Source organism: Marmota monax, unplaced genomic scaffold (genome assembly GCF_021218885.2).
Source record: "Marmota monax isolate L192 unplaced genomic scaffold, Marmota_monax_Labrador192_F-V1.1 WCK01_AAM20220418_F8-fsc00050, whole genome shotgun sequence".
In the NCBI taxonomy this organism is placed as follows: Eukaryota; Metazoa; Chordata; class Mammalia; order Rodentia; family Sciuridae; genus Marmota; species Marmota monax.
Window position 1 is genome coordinate 613333 of NW_026694552.1, and position 8343 is coordinate 621675.

At 33.1% G+C, this 8343-nt stretch overlaps 1 pseudogene; it reads left to right on the plus strand.

The window, feature by feature from the left end:
* Positions 1–359: 359 nt before the first annotated feature.
* Positions 360–4316, plus strand: LOC124076722 (coiled-coil-helix-coiled-coil-helix domain-containing protein 2-like; annotated as a pseudogene).
* Positions 4317–8343: the final 4027 nt, after the last annotated feature.

The following is an 8343-nucleotide window of genomic DNA, read 5'->3' on the forward strand; positions in this document are numbered from 1 at the left end:
CAATCTTAGAAGCAGATTTTGAGAGAAGACTAACTCTATGTAAGAAAATATCCTTTCTATAAGTCAGAATTTATTCACTGCAATGAACTTCCTGTGCCAAAATCATCCAATTTGAGACTTTTATTACAAATATCTTGTTTTAAAAAGGAACATACTTATTTGAAGAATAGAAATATTTCCATGAGTTCATATTAATATACAAATAACTAGTTGAACAAAATTAAATACAGCAGGATACTCTTGTGGAGAACAATCTCAATATTTTATGTGAAGTAAGTTCAGCTTAACTCAAATCCTTAAATGTTAATGTTTATGTGACCTCTTTTCAGAATATATACAGTACAGAAAAGGGAAAAGGGATGAATTTACAAGTAGACAAACCTGAAAGACAATACTTCAGTCAGATGACCGAGTTCTCATCAATAGTAGTAAGGCATACTGCTAATATGATGGGAAAAGAATTGTGATTGAGTGACATGATCTTTCATATGTCTCTTCTCAGAACTCATAAATTAAGTTTAACTCTAATAATAACCCCACACATATCCATTTGTGTAACATTCTAGAAAACATTTGAGCAGGAATACCTTAAATCTACCAAGGTAATCAACAATATGAAAAGTCTGAGAAACTATCACAGCAAAAAGCAGCCTGTGATAATGAAAGAGACATGATGACTAAGTGTAATGGAGTATCCCTGATTAAATACTATAAGTAGACAGAACTCTAGGTAAAAACTAAGGAAATATAAATGAAACATGGAATATAATACTGGTACAATAAATTTATTAATTGAGACAGCATAACACTTTTATATAAGGTATTGATAATAAGGAAACCTATATGTGGGGAATATGGAAACGTTAGTGATTTCACAGTTTTTCTGTAAAGCTAATGTTACTCTGTAATTTTACAGTTTATTAACAAAAATGTAGGAGGATGTTACTGGCAACCTGTTTATTCAGTAAAATTTTGAAATAACCATATAGTACATTTACAGTTAAATTAACAACTCGTTACCATTCCCAAACGTGAACATATTGATGCAGAGGAGAGGAAGACAGACATAAAACATTAAATGCTGAAGTTATATAGTACAAAATACCGTTTAATTAAGTAAGTTAAAAAAACTTAAAATCTCGTCTTTGATTTCAGAAATCTTCTTGGATGAGGATAGTACCTTTAATTTGGCAATTATGACACTATATATAAACTGTCAATGTTAAACTTTATATAAATTGACTCATGCAGAATGAATTATTTTGTTTCTTTGTTATGGGTTACATCTGAAATATCCCAAAAAGTCTCATTTGTTGAAAACTTGGTCCATATGCAGTAAATTTCAGAGTAGGGACTCTTGGGAAGTGATCAGATCATAGAGCTCTAACCACATCAATAAGCTCCTGGGTTGGTAGCTGAGAGCATTATAGAGAGGTAGTGAAAACTGTAGGACTTGGAGTCTAGTTAAGGGAAGTAGTCACTGGATGCATGCCCTAGAAAAGTATTTCTTGTCCCAGCCCTTCTCTCTCTCTCTCTCTCTCTCTCTCTCATTAGGTAAGCAGATTTGCTCTGCCAGCATGCTCTTCTACCAGAATGATCTGCTTCACAGTAGGCACAAAAATAACAGAGCCAGTTGACCATGGACTGAAACCTCTAAAAATGAGCCAAAATGAATCTTTCATCTTTCAAGTTGGTTTTCTTGGGTATTTTGTCACAATGATGAGAAGCTAACAAGCAGCCTTTATTCCTTAGTATTACATTTTAGAGATTTATGATTTTTCCTATACTACAATACTATGAAATATTTTGTTGTGTGAAATCTATGGAATTTATTCAATCTTTCATATAAAAGTCTTGCATTCCAAAATTATAGCTAATGTCTTAGTCCATATGGGCTGCTATAGCAGAATAGCATAGATTAGTTTAATTATCAAAAATAGAAATTAACTTCTCACAGTTCTGTTGGTTAGGAAGTCCAAAATCAAGACACTGGAAGATTTGGTAAAAACAGCCATCTTTTCACTGAGCAGATGGGTTAAAGGAGTTCTCTATAAAGTCTTTTGTAAGATCACTAATAGTATTCATTATGACTTTACTTGCATGACTTAATCACCTTGAAAACACCAGAGCTTTTAATACAATTATCTTATGGATTAGGTGTGTGTGTGTGTGTATATATATATATATATATATATATATATATATATATATATATATGGGGGAGTCCTTCGGTCTATAGCATCAGTTATAAAAAATGCTGCTCTGAAACTTATTTTGTTTTGCATATATATATATATATGCAATTCTATAGAAATAAAAATATTATTGTATGGTGTATTTGAATGTTCAAAATTAGTTAAAAATGTCAAAGTTTTCCAAAGTCATTGTACCAATTAAAACTCCTACCAACAGTATATATGAATTTTATACAATTTTGAGAAAAAATTATATAGCATTCTTATAATTTTTTCTTAACTATAAAATTGATTTTTTGTACCACTCTTGGACAATCATTTTGAAGATGAAATGAAAATTAGTAAAATGTATTAAAATTATAATCAAATACCTGTAACAAAGTAGTTATTTATTCATTGGATGAGGCATGCATATCACCTTCATACACATTAGGTCAAATCATATCATTTTATATTATTTTCAATTTATATTGACAGACTTGGAATATGGTTAAGTGGTAAAAAGCTTTAATAGCATGTGAAAAGTTAAAGATGGTTTGAAATTGTATGCTGCAAAATTACATGATTAAAAACTATCTGGAGTTTTGTTTAATCCCACTGACACTATTAACTGTTTTTTTTCCATCCAAGGAAGCATATTTAGTATCTGGATACTAGCATTTTATTTTTCCATAAAATGAGAACAATAATTTATATTATTTCTACCTTTCTGCATCAGAGAATTATATGCAAAATTAATTTGATGTTTCTGTAATTTATTCAACGAATATATACTTGGTCAATTACTATGCAACTGGGCATTATTCTCCAAACTGTGGATTGATCAGTGACAAAACAAAACAAGAACGGGTAATATCCCTATCCTCCTGGTGTTTACATAAGGGGAAACTAACTATATATGCATATATAAATTAGTTTTTGTGAGAATTAGAGTATGTCATAGTACATTGTGGCAAATATAAAGCTTTATTTGAATGTAAACTATAGCTAGCAACATCATAATGATTTCATAATTTGTGTGTATGCCTCCCTTTGCTCTATTTGCTTCCTGTGTAGCGATTTTAAAATGAAAGAATAATTGGCACAATTTCTCCCCATCTATATATAGAATTTGAATTTATAGACACAACAAAATTAAAAGTAATCAAATATAAAATATTAGATATGATATAAAAGCAAATGAAAAACCAGGAAATAAAGGCATAATAGTCATATATTAAATCAGAAGTTGATATCCTGATCTAAAAATTTTCACAAATTAATAATCTTACTATACTCCATTTGTTCCTAGTTTTCATTATTTTCAAATTTATAAAATTAATATGTGCTTATATTAATATTGATGTGAATAAACACAAATTAATAATATCTCCACACCATTTTTATTTAGTGCCTTTTTATTTTAACTTAAAGCACAAATACACAAAAAGAATAATACTATCCAGCTAGAGACATTTTTCGATGTAGTAAATTTTAAAAATCTATTTATTTCTTTTTTATCATTTGCATTGTTTGTCTAATATTTAAGACACAATAGCCTCACTTAAACACATAGTGTGACTTTCACATTCTGGACCTGAGCAGCCAAGAAATTAGCATGTCCCATGCAAGTTGGAAATGCACCTAGTATGTAAACCCACCAAATAGCCAAGCCTCTCAGATAAGAGCTGCATCCAGGTTGGCACCAGAAGCTCAGCCACCAGCTGCAGCCCAGCCATCTACAGTTGGCTCACTTGCTTTGGCACCTGGGCAGCCAGGTGTGATGACCCAGATGGTGACCACTGAGGCTGGTTCGGCTGTGGAGTCTGCTGTGGGGCAAAGGCTGGGCCATGCCCTCACTGGGGACTTCAATGAAGGAAGTTTTGTAGAACTCTCAAAGCCTAATATCACTTACCAGGAGCCTAATATCACTTACCAGGGAACCCATCCAGCATAGCAGCAACAGCTTGGTGGCCCTTGCTTTTATGAAATCAAACAATTTTTTCAGTGTTCCCAGAACTCAGGAAATGTTAAGCTTTGTGAAGGTTTCAATGAGGTGCTGAAACAGTGCAGAATTGCTAACAGATTAGTTTAAACAAGAAGTTCAAATTGAAAAAGTGGAAAATAGGCTTTGATGACTAAGTAACTTTAGCATAAAAAATGTAATTCATAGTGAAAGTATGAAATATAAAACTGCAATGTGAAACCTCACTTAATAACTTCAATATTTCTGAGTGGTAGCAAAAGAGTGTGTTGTAACTGTTGGAAATTCAAAGAGTTGGTACAGAATTTTGGGCGGGGCAAAGGTTTGCGTGGCCTCCTTAAGCCAGCTATATTTTTTGGCCAGTCTATTTATTTATTTATATATGTATTTATTTTTATTCTAATTAGTTATGCATGACAGCAGAATGCATTTCAATTCATTTTACACAAATGCAGCACAACTTTTCATTTCTCCAATTGTACACAATGTAGTGTTCCATGATATGTGCTTCATACATGAACCTAGGATAATGATGTTCTTCTCATTCCATCATCTTTCCTGCCCCTGTGCCCTCTCCCTTCCTCTACCTACCTGTTTGCTCAAAGTTCCTATATTCTCCCCAAACTGACCCCTATAATGGATCAGCACCCCTTTATCAGAAAGAACATTTGGGCTTTGGTTTCTTGGGATTGGCTTACTTCACTTAGCATGATATTCTCCAACTACTTCCACTTATCTGTATGTACCATAATTTTATTCTCTTTTAATACTGAGTAATATTTCATTGTGTATATACACCACCGTTTCTTTATCCATTCATCTGTTGAAGGGGATCTAGGTTGGTTCCACAGTTTAGCTATTGTGAATTGAGCTGCTATGAACATTGATGTGGCTGCATCAGTAGAGTATGCTGCTTTTAAGTCCTTTGTGTATAGAGTGAGGAGTGGAATAGTTTTCTAATTAATCTCTATACTGCTTTCCATAGTGGTTTCACCAATTTGCAGTGCCACCAGCAATGTATAAGTATACCTTTTTCCCCTCATCCTTGCCAATATGTATATTGTTTGTATTATTGATACTTGCCATTCTGAGTGGAGTGAGATGAAATGTTAGAGTGTTTTTGATTTGCATTTCTCTAATTACTAGAGAAATTGAAAATTTTTCATATATTTGTTGATTGATTATATAGCTTCTTCTGAGAAGTGTCTGCTCAGTTCCTTAGCCCATTTATTGGTTAAATTGAATATTTATTTATTTTTTTAAAAAAATTATTTATTTATTTATTTATTTCAATAAACAGTACACAAATGGAGCACAACTTTTTATTTCTCTGGCTCTACACAAAGTAGTAACACCATTTGTGTCTTCATACATGTACCTAGGGTAATTTCATTTTGTTGCATGTAGATTTTCAATTTTCCTGGCACCATTTGTAGTAAATGATGTAGTAAAGGCTACTTTTTGCCAAAGTATGTTTTTTGGTGCCTTTGTCTAGTATGAGATAACTGTATTTATGTGGGTTTGACTCTGTGTCCTCTATTCTGTAACATTGGTCTACCAGTCTACTTTGGTGTCAACACCATGTTACTATAGTTACTATAGATCTGTAGTAGAGTTTAAGGTCTGGTAATATGATGCCTCCTGATTCACTATTCTTGCTATGGGTTGCTTTGACTATTCTGGGCCTTTTTTTTTCCAAATGAATTTCATGATTACCTTTTCTGTTTCTGTGAGGAATGTTGTTGGGGTTTTAAATGGAATTACATTAAATCTGTATAACACTTTTGGTATTAGAATAAAATTATTTTCTCCATAAAAAAAAAAACGCAAACCAAACATATAATGAGATTTCCAGGTCTAAAATAACCTTTTCCAAAAGTTAAATCTGGTGGTGTTTCACATTAAAAAAATGACATATTTCAATGTTTTCTCAAGTTTAAAGCTAAAATAATTTATAAGCCATATTTGGTAAAATGTAATCACTGTGTCAAATTCAGTATTCCTATCCCTTAACAGGGGTAAAAACTTCTATTTCTGGTTGGATCAGCAAGTTAATTATGAGAGAGGCAACAAATAATATATATATATATATATATATATATATATATATATATATATATATATATATCATATGAAACACCCAGAAACAAGTTATTAAATAATAATAGGAGCCAAGAAACCAGAGACGGAGGTTTCAATCATGAGTACAGCATTGTTATATAATTTTTTGTTTGTTTGTTTCAGGGTTGGTTTGTTGTAAAACAAGCAATATCATAGAAAAAATACATCAAGTACAATTAAGTTAGATTAAGTTTGGGAATTATTACAATCATATTAAGAGATTTATTTTTATTTTTAATTATATGAAAATTTTGTCTTACATTGACAACAATTTAAAATATTTTAGAGGCAAGTATAGAATAATTTGATTTGGGTAAAATTGTAAATAAAAATAATAAGATAATCTTACCATAGTCAACAACATCTTAAAAGGATGATGCTTGTCACATGATTAAATGCCATGTTTCATATGACAGTCTGGTAAAATGGGAAAATTATAAAGTAATACATTTTTCTCACAGGTCAAATAAGAACAGATAGTGGAGCCTTGAATTTGTTGTTCTTATCAATTTTCATAGGACTAAATTGTTACAAGTTGTTTTTCAATATCAATTGAGTATATTTATTTATTCAGGAAAGATTAACAATAACACAATGTACATGGTAGTAGCACCAGGTTGAAAGATCATAACAAAATATAGGTTTTTTTTTCCTTAACTCCTTTGTAAATACAAGGAACAAGTATAATAAGAAGAAAGACATGTTGTATTGTTTCTCAACTCATTAGCAGTTAATGAGGCAGAGAATAATAGGAGTCCAGAAGGAGATATTGAATAATATCACTGAAAAAGTTCAAAAAATGAAGACAGATAAAGGGTATTATGAGCCAATGCAGTTTTTCAACTTTGGATTCACAGAGAACACCAGATGGTTTTTCCCAGTGCATCACAGAATATAAAGTCCGTGGAGAAAATAACCTTTAGGGTTTAGTTTACTTTAAAAAAATGCTTTATTTGCCTAAAAAAATGTGAACCTTGACAGTGATTTAATACAGAGAAAGGTCAGAATTGTAAAGCAAATTTTAAACAGCATCTGTTTCCATCTCTGCTTCTCCTTGGGAGTTGGCTTTGCAAGTTACCTTAAGGGTTAATATGTAGAGAATTTATTCCTGGGCCCTACCAAATACAAGTTGCTAAAGTTTCTGTGAGATTATAAGAAAAATGATAATGACAACAAATCTTAGGGCTTCATTTATTGTTCCTATTTGAATTGTGTGCCAAATTTACTATTTTATAAAATATCTCATTTTGAGAGCCACAGCCGAAGGGGCCCCAGCAAACTTCCAGCTGCCAGCTGATGATTGGCTCACAGCGGCCCCAGCAACTTCTAGCTGATTGGCTCCTCTGCGGTGATGCTCATTGGGCTGTTCCCCCGCCCTTTCAGACTACGGAGCTGCTCATTGGGGGACTTTTTTTTGGCTCCGCCCACACAACCCAGCCAATCAGCCTCAAGAGCAGGAGGAGTGGGGGAGGTTGAGAAGCTTGGGAGAAGCCAGTGGTGGCAGTTGGGCTCTGAGGCTTTTTCCTGAGGAGCTGTGTGGTGTGGTGTGTGGTTCTAAAAATAAAGTTCGTTTCTTTTGACAAGTGGCTCCTGAATTGTGCCCAGCCAGACTGCGGAATTTGGTGGCCCGGACGGGGAAAGACTGAGGGTAAGTGATAAGGTACACTGCTCGCCCCTGAGGGCAGGGCGAGAGGATGGGTAGCCATTTTAAGATTCTTCTTTTGCTTCACTTTTGTTGTAAGTTGCCTGTCCCTGGATATGAGTGAGACGGAAGAAAAACCGCTCACATCTGAGGAAAAACTATTTGTGTCTGAGGAACAGATAGGGAGAAAGGACGGATGGACATTTCAGGAGGACAGAAAGGATATAATGATTTTTTGTTGTTCCATTTTTGTTTCATTCTGTCTCGGCTTTGTTTGGCGTCATCTTGTTGGGTTGTATTATAGTGGAAATATGGGATCAGAAATTATTAAAAAACAAACCGAAAGGGTGTTAAGTAAATTGTTAGAGGAAGGAGGCATCCCAGTAAAATCAAGAGCAGTCAGGGCATACGTTGATACAATA